Source organism: Notamacropus eugenii, chromosome 6 (assembly GCF_028372415.1).
Source record: "Notamacropus eugenii isolate mMacEug1 chromosome 6, mMacEug1.pri_v2, whole genome shotgun sequence".
NCBI classification, from domain to species: Eukaryota; Metazoa; Chordata; class Mammalia; order Diprotodontia; family Macropodidae; genus Notamacropus; species Notamacropus eugenii.
In genome coordinates, this window is record NC_092877.1 from 10,106,364 (window position 1) to 10,123,085 (window position 16,722).

Genomic DNA, 16,722 nt, shown 5'->3' on the forward strand with positions numbered 1-16,722 from the left:
TTTTTGAAAAAAGAATGTCAAAATGTTTTCACATGTAATTGGGGAAAAATAAAATACTAGGTTTAAAAAATAGTAGAAAAAATAAAAAAATTTAAAAAATGGACAACAACAAACCAGTTAACTTTTATCTAATAATCAGATATTGCTTTATAAATCATGTATATTTAGGTACAGTTATTTTTTTTTCTGTTGCCATGTTAATAACCTTAATATGGCAAGAACATAGACACAGTTTGAGATACACACACAGTGACTTACTATTCTTAAGTGTCTCTAATTCTCAGGTGCCGTTTTAAGAATCATCATTATTATCTTCATACAGCAAATTCAGAAAATAAGACAACTTCCTTTCATTTATCTGTTTGTTTGCTTGTAGCTCAGGATTTAGTGGAAATCAAAATAAACAATTCACCATCCAAGCTCCCAGAATTAATCAACGCACCATTTCCCTAGGTGAATCCAACCTCCATATTTTATTATAACTGACAGTGTGCCATACTGTTATAAAGATCAATCCCACATTGTTTCATTTCCTTCTCCTTATCATTGTGGATACTTTATTTTCCTGCTGTGATATATTATATATTGAGCTTGTCTAGACTTGGCCTACCTTTCATTCAACAATTATTTACTGAATCCCACCTAAGTAGCTAAAGCAAGGTTCATCAGACAAGTGCTTGTCCTGGTTTCAGGAAAACTTGAGTTCCACTCCCCCACACTCCTTATCAGTGACACTAGTTTTGCATTAATGGATTGTTCACTTCACCTCTAACTGATAATTTCCTATTCTTTAATTACTAAGACAACTAAAAGTAAGTTAGCAACTATTGTTTATCTTATCATTAATAAATTGTGATATATTTTGTTAGAAGGTGGACCCACACCTGGACTTCCCATATTTACAAAATTTTATACCCTTCAAGTATCTATTAAATTCCAGGCATTGTGTTAGGCATAGAGGGAGAAAACAAAGTTGAAGATGGAATCTGTCCCATAAAAATGTTTATGATGTAGTAGGAGACCTAAGCTATTCAAGCATTTTGCTTTATATCATTTGAAGACCAGATATCCCAAAGGCACAAGTGAGATACAAATTGCTATATTGAAGGCATTAAATCTGTTCTTCTGGAATATTTTGTTGGATTTGTCCCATTTTCTGGAAGGATGTTGACAAGCTGGAGAACATACACATAAGGGTCATCGATATTGTGAAGGACATTCCTGTTTGAATTATCAGGTGAAAGATGAATTGATGTTTGAACTGTTGCAAAGACTTAAAGGGAACTTGGTAGATGACTTCTACTGATTGATAATCTGCTGTGTTAGAAGAGGGAATGGGTTTATTGTGTCTAGTCTTCCAGGGAAGACACAAGCAGAAAAGGTCGGACCTACAAAGAGTTAGAGGCAGTCAGGGTGTGCAATGGACAAGGTGTTTGACCTGAAATCTGAAAAACTTGAGTTTGAATCCACATTTAGACACCAGCTCTGTGACTGTACACAAACCTCTTAATATCAATCTGCCTCAGTTTTCTCATTGATTAAGTAGAGACAATAATAACAACTACCTCCCAGGGTTATTGTAAGGATAAAGTGAAGTCTTAGTAAAGTACATTGCAAATGTAAAAACTCTATAGAAATGCTAGATGTTGTTATTGTAGTTACAGAATTACATTATCTAAGACCAAGAAGTAAGAAAACCCTGTTCAGGTTCAAAGAATCATTATTGTTCTAATTTACTAGAGCAAAAAAGTGTGAATCCTTTGGGGGGGGGGCGGTACAGGAGAAAATAAATCTGGGAAGATAAGATAGGGGTCTGATCATAAAAGACCTTAAATGCTAGATTAAAGATTTTAAGCATTCTTTTCTTGATAAGTAAAAATATTTGGGGTCAGGAGTGAATGAATCAGAGCTAATCCATGAGTAGAAACTACATGTAGAATATATAGATGGCAATCTCAGAGACAATGACATTTATTAATCATAAAAATTATCAACTTACTAACAGTAAATGTGGAAGATGATTGACAGTGTTTGTTGGTGGGGGTGAGGATACTTGAGGAGCAGAGAGCTATGTATAAGCACGATATTAAAGCTAAGATAGAATGAGGGCCTCCAATCAAGGGGGTGGCAAGGGGAACAGAAAGAAGGGAGGGAAGAACCAAGAGGCCTTACATTTTCTGCACTCTACCATTTCTGTTCATTGCCAACGCACTACCCAAAATGTCAACAGAGTTTGATAAATGCTATCGAGTGGGCTGGGATTATTAGTAAATGAAGTATCATCTTTATTAATGTCCTGGCACCGTTCAACATAAGTTTTGTCATGGACCGATCTGAATAACAAGCTGCATTTACCACTGCACAGGGTCAGATTCACTGGCATATTTTAGAGTATCATCCTGCTAAATTGAACGGCAACTAGTGAGTGAAGCTTCCCACTCTAACATTAACTTTCTAGACAGCAAAGCTAGGGACTCTCCACTAAAAAAACATATGTGGTTTCAACAACAGGAAATCTGTATAACATATAGGGTGGTATCCAAAATACCCAGGACAGAGTTTTGTTAATAAAGACACAAAATTCAATCTATTTTAGTGAGCTGCATTACTGAATGCCAAATGTTATCAGTCTCTTAAGCACAATCTCTAACAAATGTGTCTGAGGAATACGTTTTTTATGGATGCAGATTTTTGCATTTTGCAATATATACATATGTGTGTATGTATGTGTACATATAAGCACATACAAATGTGTATGTATGTATACATATATGTGTGTGTATGTATATATTTATACATGTGTTTATGTATGTGTGTGTTTATGTACTTATTTCTGAATGAAAGATGAAACCCAGCACCATACAGGTAAGAAAAATTATTCCTTAGAATCAAAATAGCAGTCATGAGACAGGAAAAAATGTCTTCATCATTTCAATATTCAGTGGTGCTGGGTTACGTAGCACCAATGTGATATTCACAGTGCCTATAGCAGCTATGCCAACACAGTTCTGAATCACAAAATACAACAGACTCTCTATACGGAAGACAAAACCAAAAAGTTTATTCAGATACCAGAGAGCCTAATCCCAGTATCAGAGAACCAAATTCATCATGGCAACCAAAAATATCCATCATCATTACCAAGAGTTCTATACAGGCTCTCCCACAAACAGACACTCACAATCCAAACTGCCTGCTTTCTCTGTCCTTCCCAGCTTTGACTAGTCTTACCACCTTCCTCTCAGCTCTACTCCAATCTCATCCCTTCCTCTTCCACTCATTCAGTAAGCTTCTCCCATCACATGTGACTTAGACTTCCATGTGATTTAAGCAGGTCACATGGGCCTATTAATGAATGGGAAAGATCTTCCCATTCTATTAAAAATACACTGATTCCATTAAAAATACATTGGCAATACAGGTCATTACAGAGAAACTGGGAAATTAATCCAATAACTTCAGTAAAGGTATTTGAACCCTTTTTTGAAAAATGGTTTTTAAAAATTTAACTCCTCCTCTCTTGAGAGAACATGAAATTGTTAATAATCTCCCTACTTTGGAAGATTCTCTACCACATACATAAGTAACATAGGCAACAAAAAACAGTGAGTTTGGAGTTGCATCCTAGTTTTCTGAAAGGGGCTAGAATCTGGACCTGTGGTTTAACTGGAATATACTTCTGCCATTAAAGAGAGCAAGCCAAAAGTCATGTAATTGGGAGATGTGATACTGAGTTAGGAAACAGTCAGGAGTGCAGTTTGGTTGGATTGTGGTCACTTACTCGGTATGTGATTGAGGCCAAGTCATAACTTCTCTGAAGCCTCAGGGGAAAATGGGGATAAATAGAATACCATCATCTAATACCCAAGCTTATTTCAAGGGTCTAACAAGTTAAGGTATATTAAGAGATGTATAAACTTCAAGTAATATATAAATGTTATATTATTATTATATTACAACCACCCAGTCTCCCTGTTAAGGAAGGACAGCAGCCTCTGGGAAATAAAGGGTTTCTTCCCCAATACCATTCTCCTCATCCTTCAAATTTAATTTCCTGAGAATCCTAAATTTTTAATAATAAAGGCCATATTGCACAAGCTCTTCATTTTTTCTAGTGAGAAAATGGAGGTCTTGGGAGGTAAAAATTATCCATGGTCCCACATAGGATGAATATTAGAGGTGGAATTGGAACCCAAGACATCTGCCAAGACACTATTCTTCCCATTGTGCCAGTCTTCCCTCTAGCAGTATTCTTTGCAAAGTTGATATATCATGTCATTTACCCCAGTCAATTAAGTGCAATACTAATCCAAATAAATTTTAAAATGGGGAATAATGTGCCTACTACTTGGTCTTAGTTGGGGAGAACTGTAAGAAAGGGAAGCATTGGAAAGGGTCAGCTGGACCCCATTGTGTTCTGGCAGTGAGTGCACCATTCCCATTTCCACTCTCCATGCACATATCCATGCTTTAAAAAGAAATGTGACCAAGCAGCTGGACTATGTGAGAAAGGAAGGAAGGAAGGAGTGAGGGGGGAAGAAAGGGAGGGAGGGAGGGAGGAAGGAAGGAAGCAAGGAAGGAAGGACGGAAGAAAGCAGGAAGGAAGGAAAGAAGGAAGGAAGGGAGGAAAGGAAGGAGGGAGGGACATTCTGTCTTCCAAAAAAGTCAATCATGTGAACACATGCTTCCTTTGATGGAGAGCCAGAAGTATTCCATGTAGTTATGTTTGACAGTCTCCCAACTTTATTTTCTAGATAATTCTGTTTAATTATATGGAACATAGGGATATTTCCTAGGGGGATTTTTTAGCCCTTTATTTCTCATCTGTTATCACCTAAGGTAAGGAATTGTAAACTAGGTAGTCATAATTATTTTTTCTTCTTCCCAATGAGGAACTTCTATTCAGCAGAAAAATGGATGAAAGGGATGGAATGTCTCACTAGACGTCCTGTTGGATGATACTGTTCAGGATCCTGCCTCAAAACAATGATGCACAGTTGAACACAATTGAAATTTTGTGTGTATGTGTGTGTGTGTGTGTGTGTGTGTGTGTGTGTGATTTGCTGGAGATATCTTAATATTTTCATGGGTTGTTGTAGTTGCTTTCTATCCACAGCACCATATTATCTCTCATTTGAAGTCCCTCCTTAAATATATACTGGCTCCTCCCCCTGAGTTACTCACTTAAACTGGCAGTCCTCTAGACAACTCTGTAAGATTACAAATTGGAGAACAGTTGACAATCTGAATTGGCAAAGGACATTTTCTTGATGAACTTTCCCTCTACGAGTAAAATCAAGACAAATTTTAAATGGATCTCTGATTTCCTAAATCTGGATGTATGCAGGAAAGCCCACTACGCTTGCTCAAGCTGGACCTCCAGAATTTCACAGCTCTCATTCAGGTCCTCATTAGCCCTCTTGTGGGCAACTGCAGTAGCCTTGATCTCCTTCTCGATCTCCTCCCATCCAGCATCTTCTTTCTCCACTCCATCCCTACACAGTTGTCAAATGGATATTCCTAATGCCCAGATATAACCATTCCACTCCTATGCTGAGAAACTTCAGGGACAATTGTCTCTAGGATAGAATGTAAGCTCCACTTTTTAGTATTTAGGTCCTTCATGATCTGAAGCAAACCTGTTTCTAGGCTATTTCTTATTGTTTCTTATTATTTCTTATCATGAACTCTGAATTTCATCCAAACAGGTCTGCTTTCTACTCCCCAAGCATTTCATTTCATTTCCCAACTCCATGTTTTTGTATGTCTTATCATCCATGCCTAAAATGTTTCTTTTTATAACCTTACCTGCCTCTTGAAATAAGTGTCAACGTATACATGATACTATTTGGGGTTCCTCCCAATGATTGTGCCGTCACCAAAATTGCTTTCTACTCTTTTGCACAGATTTTATATTTTTTATATTTTATAGCTTTATATCCTTTTATATTAGATTTTATATTTTATATCTGCGTGCACACTACTTACCTAATAGAATTTAAGTTTCTTGAGGGGAAAAAAACTATTTAACTTCATTTTTCCATTGCTATGCCTAGCCATGTATGTTGTTCATTGAATTTGGATGAAAACCAATAGACATGGGGCTAGAAGACAAACTCGCTTGTCTTCACCTTCATCATCTGTGAAAGGGGTGGGGGGAGGAGAAAAATGGGCTAAAGAATTTATTTGTAAACATTGTTTTGTGTCATAAATATTTTTTAGCAGTCTGGTGAAGCCCATAAACCCCTTCTCAATATAACATTTAAATACATGAAACAAGATAGAGAGCAATACAAAGAAATATATTGAAATTTCACTGAAATAAAGATCTAATTTTCCGCTTGAAGATGATGGCTTTTAGAGATCTAACCACAGTTAAGAATCCCTGAGTTAAAATCCCCCCAAGGTCCTTTCTGATTCCCATGCTCCTCATATCTCTCTCCTAAGAAGGTGCAGAATCTAACATTTCAATGCATTGAATTCAACTGCATTTCCAGTATGGTCTCCACCCCTAACAATTAGCTAAACACTATCCCGTATTCTCTCGTTGCGTATATAAAGCATGTCTTTTCAGCAAGGTAACGTACTTCCTGATGGGGCAGGGGAACATGCTTTCTCTCAAAACTCTCAAGTGACTTAATGCAGTACCAGGAACATATTAGAATCATAAAGAAAAGGGATAAATGAGTCCAAATCATATCTAACTCATATTCCTGATAAGTTATAATCTCTGTAGAAATACCTCAAGTGATCAGAATATCAAATCCATCAGATCTAATAGAAATTCCACTGCTTTGTGAGTCACAGGACATGAGCTGGAATCTTGTACTATTTTTAGGCAGCTAAGTGATGTACTAAGTAAGAGCCCTCAATTTTCAGTCAGAAAGGTTTGCATTTCAATCCTTCTTCAGACACTTCTTGGTTGTTGGACCTGAACAAGTCACTTAACCCCACTCAGCCTCAGTTACCTCACTGTTAAAATGTTGATAATCATTGAACCTGTTTCACAGGGGTGTTGTAAAGATCACATGGGATAGCCTATATTCATTACTTTGTAAACTTCAAGAAAATTTATCATTATTATTTCTTTTCCCATTTAGAAAAGTATTTCCTTGGACTTTCAAGGGATAGAATCACCACCATTGGAACTGAAATACTCACCACAATGCAATGGAACATATATTTATCAAATAATTTAGAACACTCTACAACATTATATAACACTTAAATCTCAAACCTTCTCCGCATGGAGTTTGCAGTCAAGCATGGGGAAAATGTATGAGCATCTTATGAAATGCTCATTTATTTTTGGCCCGATAAAGCAGTCAACTTCAGCAGATAATTCCAAACAACTTACTTGCAGAAGCCAGATGAGATTTTTTTTCTGCCTTTTTCTTTCCATATGGTTGGCTTGGTGGGATTGATTGCAAGGGTCAGAAATGCTGCTGACATCTCCCATCTTCAGTGTGTTCTAGTTGTTTTCACCTTTGTTGTCAAGGGAGGAGATTGTGGCCTTTCTCGCTGAGCAAGGATCCCGGAATTAATCACAGTCAGGATATAGCACAGATGCCAAGTCACTAAGCAAAGGGAGTAACGGGGAGTCAAGGTCAAGCTACCAGGCCAAGGCTGGAAACAGACAATGGGATCTGGGAAAACAGCAGTGGTAGGCTGGAAGGAGGTCAGGGTCATGTTAGTCCAGCTGGAATCAGGAGCACAGAAGGTAGGGATCAGGAGGGGCTGGGAAGGTACAGAGGTTCATGCTAAGAGCTTAGGATAAGATGTGGATAGAGACAAGAAAATCTGACTGCAGGGGTAGGGATGGAGGGTCAGGATGGTGAGGCAACACGTACAACACAGACTTGACAACACCTGATACTATCTCCTCATTCCCTCTGGCATACAAGTCAACTGCCTTTTTTCAGTCACCTCATATCCCTACTGACATTTAATATTCAGAAATCATCATCCTATGGACTTAAGCTTATAAATACTTGTGAACCCTTGAAAAGATCAGAAAATTTAGTTGGTAAATGCCATTAACCACAGACCTTGTCCCTTAGAATGGGGTGGAAGAAGATAAACCTAAACTAGAAATTAGTATTTTTTCTATAAAATAATACTTTCCTTTAGTTTTGTAATTGCATTTTTCTATAAGCTACAGCTTTCATCAATAATAATAATTAGAAATATTATTATTTTATTATAGTCATGAATTATATCATCATGGGATCACACAATCATATTGAGGATGGAAGAGAATTTCAGGCTCATCTAATTAAACCCCTCTTGTTTTGTTGATGAGGGAATGGAGAAGCAGAGAGGTAAAATTCCCAGTCATAAAGGTAGTATGTAGTAGAGTTAGGTTGGAACTCAGGTTTTATTAAGGATTTCAAAAATACTTCACAATTATAATTTCATTTGATCTTCACAGTAACCTTGTGAGGGAGGTATTTTATTATCCTAATTTTAGAGATATAGCAACTGAGCCCCCAAAAGATATTACTCCAGGGTTACACATAGTAAGTGTCAGTAAGGTTAGAGTCCAGATTTTCCTGCCTCCCAAGTCCATGAAACAATGCTGGCTCTCATAGCAAAGCTACAGCCAGGGTGACTTATCCATTCAATATATTGATCCACACATCACAGTAACTTTAAGAAGTTTTTTAAAATTATATTTCACTTAATTTCTAGAACCCCTTACATTTTCTTAAGCAAATGAGAACTTCCATACTTTGATATCCTTAATTTAACACAACTTGAAATCTCTCTTGAATGTATCTCATCACTAAATTAAATAGCCTTGATTAATCTTTCTTGGTATTTCAATATACCTCCTCTATAAACCTGAATTGAATATAAGTGAGTGCAATTCACATAAAAGCATTCATTTATGAGGAGTCTGTTCTGACAGAAATAAGAAATCAGATGCAATTCCTCTCTTGCCTTGCTCTAAATAAGGACCAGAAGATGAAAGAAGCAGGCATATTACCAAATGTTTATTATTGGCAATCCTATTGTAAATGAGTTTTTAATACTTAAGGAACATTAGAACAGAATTTGTCATTGTGAGTGATTCACTTGATATCTTTAAGTTAATATTCACCATAATATTTTGGATGAAGGATTAGTTTTAAAGTAGGAAAAGCCTGGACTGGAGACCTGTCTCTGACAAATTAAGCCTTTAATGGGTCATGGGCAAGTCACCTGAATTAATAGTGGCTCAAGAACTTCCTAAGACTATGTCAGAGATGAGTTGGTTCTCCGTATTTTTAGAGAAACTTTCCACACAGGAAGTTTCCTGCATCAACAAAATCGTAATTATATGCCAAAGTGAGTAAGCAAAATGTTCCCTCCTTAGCCTGACCTTCCAGGACTTTATAGGGGAGCACCACACAATATTATTTCAATTTTATCTTACAGTACTTGCCTCTTTTCATTTTAGAGGGTGTCCCAAAAATCTTAGTGTAATGTTAAGCTTTCATAGCTTACTAATAGTCACATGATTCTGAGAAAATGGGCCTTATATCATCATCTTCTCCTCAGTGTCCATGCTTTCCACCCGCTAGGATCTTGCTTAAATTATTCCTTGTCCCTCATTTATTTTATGTTCCATTTTGACTCATTGAAATCGATGGTGCAAATACTGTTTAAAGCCCAAGACAAATGTTATACCAACTACATGATATTTACTGATCCAAAGAAGAATGATTTTCTTATCTTAAATTTCATTTAATATATATCTGGCTTATGTCCTTCCTATTCTGTGCAAGCATTGCTGCTGTATGTGCCACGCTCCTGTATAATATTTCAAGCTCCATTATGTCAGGTACCATGTTTTATTAAATTGAGCATGAACCCCCAGTGATTTCACAGTGTTTTATATATAATAGTCATTTCATAGGCATTTATCGAATTGAAATGAACCATTCAGAAAAAGAAAACTTGTCAAAGGAACGGTTGTGTATGTTTTTAACAGAATTATTATGACCACCATCAAACACAATCTATTATTTCCCATGCCTCATTAACAATTTTCCCAACTGGCTTTGTCATTTGATTCCCTTTATGTCCAATGGCCTTAATTTCAGCTAAGCCTTCCCTAGTATGTGGCATTATCATTATCAAGCAATCCATCAATAAGCATTTTTTCAAAAACCTACTCTGTTTTATTAAGGATTTCAAAATACTTCACAATTATAACCTCATTTGATCTTCACAGTCACCTTGTAAGGGAGGTATTTTATTATCCTAATTTTAGAGATATATGGAACCCTAAAAAGATTTATTCCAGGGTTACACATGGTAAGGGTCAGAGGCAAGGTTAGAGTTCAGATTTCTATTCCATTCTATTCTAGATTCAATGGAAACAAATTTTTAAAGAGCTTACATTCTCCTGCAGAAAATAATATGTACAAATAGAAACGTAACAGTGTCTGAGATTTCACGTATTTGGTTTTACCAGGAAAGGCGCCTAATCCCTCTGGGGATACCCGTCCAGTTTATGTGGGTAGGGAAGTGTTTCCCATTCCATCCCTTTAGTCATTGCCAAGGCCATAATCTTAAATGAATGAAGACTTAACTTTACTTTTCACCCTAAGAATGGGTAAGTTTCTTGGAATTTGTAAAGAATAAATGATAGGAAAATAAAATTACCTAAAACTAGCAAAGGAAGCTTCCTCTGCTTCATTCTAACCAAGATTCTTTTTTCCTTAAAGTCATTTTTAGGGGCATCCCTCCAGTCTGAATTCAGAGGCATATTTATTTGTTTGATTTTAATCATCTGGAAAAATGCTGGTACAAAAATTTTTTCATATAGTTTATCTTCAGAATCTCAAACTGGGACAAATCCCGACAATGTATTCCATTCTCTCTGTCTTTCTGTCTCTCTCTCCCTTGAGATAGATAAACATATAATTGAGCATATGTATATATGTGCATGTATACATATATACTGTATGTGTGTATATATATTTTTGTGTATATGGGTATATATACTTATGTGTCTGTCTGTCTTGAAGAATACATCCATACATATACATATATACACCGAATTTACAAAGTATATATATATATATATATATATATGCATACAAATGAAACTGTTATTAAGGATCATACTTTAGCTCAGTGACATAAGAGTTAAATAGAAATGGGTGCCACCAAACAATATATGAGGTTGCCTGAAGCATGCATATTGACTTAGAAAACCACATATTCCCATTATCTATACTCCCTTGTATTTTATGAATTTTGTTAAATGTGTCACAGTTACATTTTAATTTGGTTCCTGCTGCACTAGGGAGTGCTGACTTTGACTTTTCTTTTTTAGATTAAACTAGCATTCAGTATTAATCAAACACAAATATAAACATGCGTTTAAAGACAGACAACCCCTTTAGGCTTAACAGAAGCTCCTGGATGAGGAGAGATAAGAGAATGGGAAACTCATTATCTTATATCAGTTTTCTTGAAATGGCAATTTCAACTATTCATGGTGGGTCAAGGTGAGGATGACATTGGCCAAGCTTCCTTCACTCCCTGCTAGCGACCTCTGTACTCTGCTCACAATTTCCATCTGCAATTTCCTCCATTTCACCTTTAAATCACCCTTAAGCATTTGTGGTCTGATCCCAGTTCACTTTTTACCTTTCACAAGATTCCAGCCACCTCTTCTGTTTTTGATGAAAGAAGATGCAAACCTTTTCAAATTGATTCAGCCTCATTAGCTCAAGACTTGACATGAAGAGGCATTGGAAATTTTAATTTGCCAGCAGAAATGAGTCTCCAATGACATACTACATGAACAAATACAAAATATTCATAAAGGAGGTAAAAGATAGCATCTAGGAGGGTATGCATACCAGGTGCGGGGCCAGAAGTGGATCAAGAAAGGATTCATATAGGAAGTCCTACTTGAAATGAGCTTTGGAACCAGCTAGGGAGTGAAAAATGTCAAGATGAAAAGAGAGTGTATTCTAGGTACTGAGGGAAGGCTTGTACAAAAGCTTAGAGACAAGAAATAAAATGCTATGTGTGAAAAACAATAAACAGACCATTTTGGTTGAAATAGAGAATGTGTAAATTGGAGGAATATGTAATAGGCCTGGAAAGGTAGATGGGAAACAAATTGGGAAGGATTCCAGATAGCAAGTGGAATTTTTATATTTTAACCCAGAAGCAATAATGAGTAGAGTGAGTAGATGTGGCTTAACTTGTGTGTTAGTAGAATCAGATGTTCAATTCCAATTAGCATAAATAGAAAAAGAGAGAGACCTAAGTTAGCAGAACCAATTAGGAGGCTGTTGCAATATTCGTGGTGAGAAATGTGAAGGCCTGAAATAGAGTGATGGCCATGTCAGTGAAAAGAAGAGGAAAGATGTGTAGAACATTATTGGAAGTACAGTCAACAAGATCAGACCACTGATTAAATACTAACAGTGAAGGCATAACAAAGAATTGAGACTGAATATAAGGTAATGGGTAACTAGGGGACACCAGTGGGGAACTAGGGGAGCACTAGCCTTGGAGTCAGGAGGACTTCAGTTCATATATGGCCTCAGATACTTACTAGCTGTGAGGCTCTGGGCAAATCACTTAACTCTTTTTGCCTCAGTTTCCTCATCTGTAAAATGAGCTGGAGAAAGAAATAGTAAACCACTTCAGTAACTGCAAAGAAAATCCCAAATGGGGTCACAGAGAGTCAACATAACTGAAATGATTTAACAACAAAAAGGTTATGAATTTGGTCCAATAGAAGGATGAAAATGCTGTTGAGGAAATAAGTAAATACAGAAGAGGTATGATTTTTATTGAGAGGAAATGGGTTCTGCTTTGGACAAGCTGAGTTTCACATGTATTTAGAACATTTCAATTATCCAATAGAAAAGTGTGCTATGAGATTAGAGCTTAGTTCTTTATATTTAGATCTTAGAATCCTCTGTATAGACATGATAATTAAATTCATGGAAGTTTGTGAGACCATAGGATCATAGATTTAGAACTGTGCTGAATCTAACCCCAGAATTTTACATATGAGAAAACTGAGGCACAGAAAGCTTAAGTGTCCTGCCCACATTCTTGTCACTAGCAAATATCTTTGGGTCCTCTTGAATTCACACCTTTCACACTCCAAATCAAGAGAGTAAGTATTAGCACTGACAGCATAGAAGAGGCCTCAGAGTAGAGATTTGGGAGGAATGAACAATTAAGGGTCAAGTCATAGATGAAAACTGAGAAAAAGAAACAGAAAAGTAGACCAGTATGTAGGAAGTAGACCAGGATAAAGAGAAGCGATGAAAACTCATTGGACAGAATGATTAGTCAAATCCTTCACTTTTCTCTAGTTGCTGTGATCAGGTACTTTAGTATTAAGTCACTGGTTATATTTTCATCTGAATTTTTGCCTTTCTTCCATTTTTAGTCCTGTCTTGCATTTCAGCGTCCTTGTGATAGCTTTATCTAATTTGAGAAAGGTTAGATGGAGATTAAGAATTTTTGTCCACTCCAAAATTGAGACCAGGAGATAGTACTGGCCATTTTTCTTCTCCTCCCTGCATACTCCACCGAGCCAACCCAAGTGAGAGAGTTGTCTTCATTGATTTTTTTAAAGTTGTTTTTAATGATTCTAACAGTAGGGCTTCCAGTTGGAATGATACTTGAAATAACTAGTTCCTTGACACTTAGGAGTAACAGACAGTGAATTGGACCATTAAGTTACAGCATTTCCAACAACCTCTCCAAGGAAGGAACTTTAGAGCATAATCGAATTTGAGGAATCTTGATTGTTAGGAAATTGACACTAAGGTTGAGTTCAGATGTCGCTGACAGTGCAAGACTTCAATGATCATTTATTGTCCATGTGAAATCAAAATCATTGGGAAAAATGTTAATTGTGAACTATGTTTCAGGCAAGAGACAGAATAATAGAGTGAATAAAGGACCATCCTTATAATCAGGAAGATCCAGACCCAAGACTTACTTCTCATCCATTCTGGCTATGAGATTTTGGACAACTCAGTTAACCTCTCCGTACCCTAACTCTATTGGTAAAGGAAAAGCTCCATGCTCAGAAAGCTGTATACACTAATGGGTGGTGGAGAGGGAAAGGGATGAACATTTATATAGTATACACTATGTGCCAAGCCCTGTGCTAAGCACCTTGTCCAAATATTATCTCATTTAATCATTAGAACAACCCTAAGAAGTAGGTGGTATGATTATTCCCATTTTAGAGTTGAAGCAAACATTTGTCAAGTGACTTGCCCAGGGTCACACAGCTAGTAAGTGTCTTAGGCTGGATGTGAACTCAGATCTTCCTGACTCCAGGGCCAGTACTCTTTCTACAATGTCACCAGCTGCTTCAATGAAATGACTTCTATAGGTAAAGAATTCAAACACCAGTATTGATCTACTACTAGTGACGGAAATGACAAAATGTTCCTGGCACTACGCTGAGCAGTAGAGATACAAAGACAAACATGAAATAATCTTTCTCCTTAAGGAGCATTCAGTGTACTGATGCTTAGCTATTTGTTAAGTATGCATCATTTTATGAACATTTCCTATGCTGACAACTAGCAAATCTAAATGGTGGAATCATATTTACTAAAGCACATGTTTATCAATATGAAAACTCACTTTATGTCTTTCAGTGGATCCCCATCATCTACAGAATTAAATTTAAAGGAAAATATTTAGGTCAGCATTTAAAGCTTCAAATAACTTGGCTCCCACCTATTTTTCCAGTGTATTTCACACTGTCTCACAGTGTGAACACAGGTGTTCAAGTCACCTGGCTTCTACACTGTATTACTACCTGTTCCCATTCTCATTCTCAACACTTGGATTCATGTGGGCTGTCCCTTGTACACATAATCCAATTGAACCCAATCCAACATACCAAATATTTGTTAAGTGTCTACCATGTGCAAAGTAGAATGTGAGTTACTAGGTAGGAAAAAAATGGGGAGCCTGACCTCAAGTAGGATGCCTGCTGTTAGAGAAAATTACATGTAAACACAGTTGCATATAGATAAGAATCAGGAGAATATTCTCATAGGATGTGGACATGAATTGAGCCTTGATGGAAATCTAAGAGGCGGGGTTGAAGGAGTAGTCCATTGGGACAGTAAAGGAAAGCCCAAAGTGGGACATAGTAAAGTATTCAATTCAAGGAACAAGAAATTCCAGGCAATTCTAAATCTAGATGAGTTTAGCTAGAATATAGAACGAATGACTGGCATAATCCTTGTTCAAGTAGGAGAGTTTGAGGTGAGTCCAGATTACAAAGCTCATTAAGTATGAAAATGAGCTTATATTTTATCGTAAAGACAATATGATGCTGCTGAATATTCTTCAGTCTGACACACACTTGTCCTTAAGAAAGTATTATTTTGGCCACTGTATGTTGGATTGAAGATTGAATCCATATCTGCTAAGATATTCCCCATATGATAATTGTACAGAATGAAGGGGGCAGAGTCCTCTTGTTTGCTTCTCTGTGCTTCTCTCATAACTTTTAGGACTTCTGTGTCCACCGTTCTCCAGAAATGTTCTTAGAAGATCCCTCTGCCTATGTGACTCCTTCGTCTAACAGGTCAAATCCTTCCATTTTAACAGAAGCTCCATTTTAATAAAGGGCCCAAGGCAATCATGCTGAGTCTGTCATTCCTCTCTGGGTTCCACTCTTGACACACTGAATTTCTTTCTTCACCATTCACTTATGAGGGATCATTATCCTGCCCTCCCACCCCACCCCTTTTCAGCTTTCTATTATGTATTCTTTCTTTCCTATTAGAATGGATGTAAGCTCCTTAAAAAAAAAAAAAATCTTTTTTTATTTTTCTCTATCCATCTACTTATTTAATTATTTAGTTAGTTATTTTTATTCACAACTTTAGCTTCATGACTGTCGTTTAATGGATGCTTACTGAATGCCTGGTGACATGATTTAACTTAACTCCTGTTGGTGATATGTCATTTTCAGTAACAATAACCAAACTTCCAAAATGGATATATTCTACCTTTTCTGTGGTTTTCCTATCTCTCCTGGAAATAGGGCTCACTTTTTAATAAGACCTGAGCTCCCTTATCAGGTAATAGATACAATAACTGGATGGATATTAAATGTAATGTTTAGACATTGAAACCACCTCTCAGAGTTGACCCATGCATTCCTCAAACATCAAGAATGATTATTGAAAACCAACAGCAACAGTATTTTGTACTGATTTCTAGTTCTGGCATGTAACCCTATCACAGGCCCTTCGATTTAGATGAAGAACTGCAGAAATAAATTATTTTAAATGATTTATTTTCCAGAGAAAAACTTGAGACTGAGATAGATTAGAAAATTCCCCAAGATCATAGGAGGTTAGCAGGAGGACTGAAGATTGCCACCATATTTAGGATTTGCACTGAAATATTCAGACACAAAGCTAACATGTTTTCCTCTGTTACTGCCATGCCTGTGCCAGGATGACATGAGGGCTTGGCAGAAATAATGAGAGACAGTTCTCTAAAGTCTGACATTTTGTTATATTGAGCAAAAGGTGGGGGGTAGATTGGTTATTGCTATGATCAATTTGGAGAGCAACATACATCTTCTGAAAATTATCTGACTGGGATTTCCTTTAAAAAATGGAAATAAATTATGCCCAAATGGCTATAATACTGTGCATGTAGTCTTTGTCATAGGAATAATATTGCTAGGTCCGTGTCCCA

At 36.7% G+C, this 16,722-nt stretch overlaps 1 protein-coding gene across 2 annotated transcripts in view; it reads left to right on the forward strand.

The window, feature by feature from the left end:
• LRRC4C (leucine rich repeat containing 4C) overlaps positions 1-16,722 on the forward strand; it is a 1,216,509-nt gene that overhangs the window by 417,040 nt on the left and 782,747 nt on the right. The gene's annotated exons all lie outside the window — the stretch shown is intronic.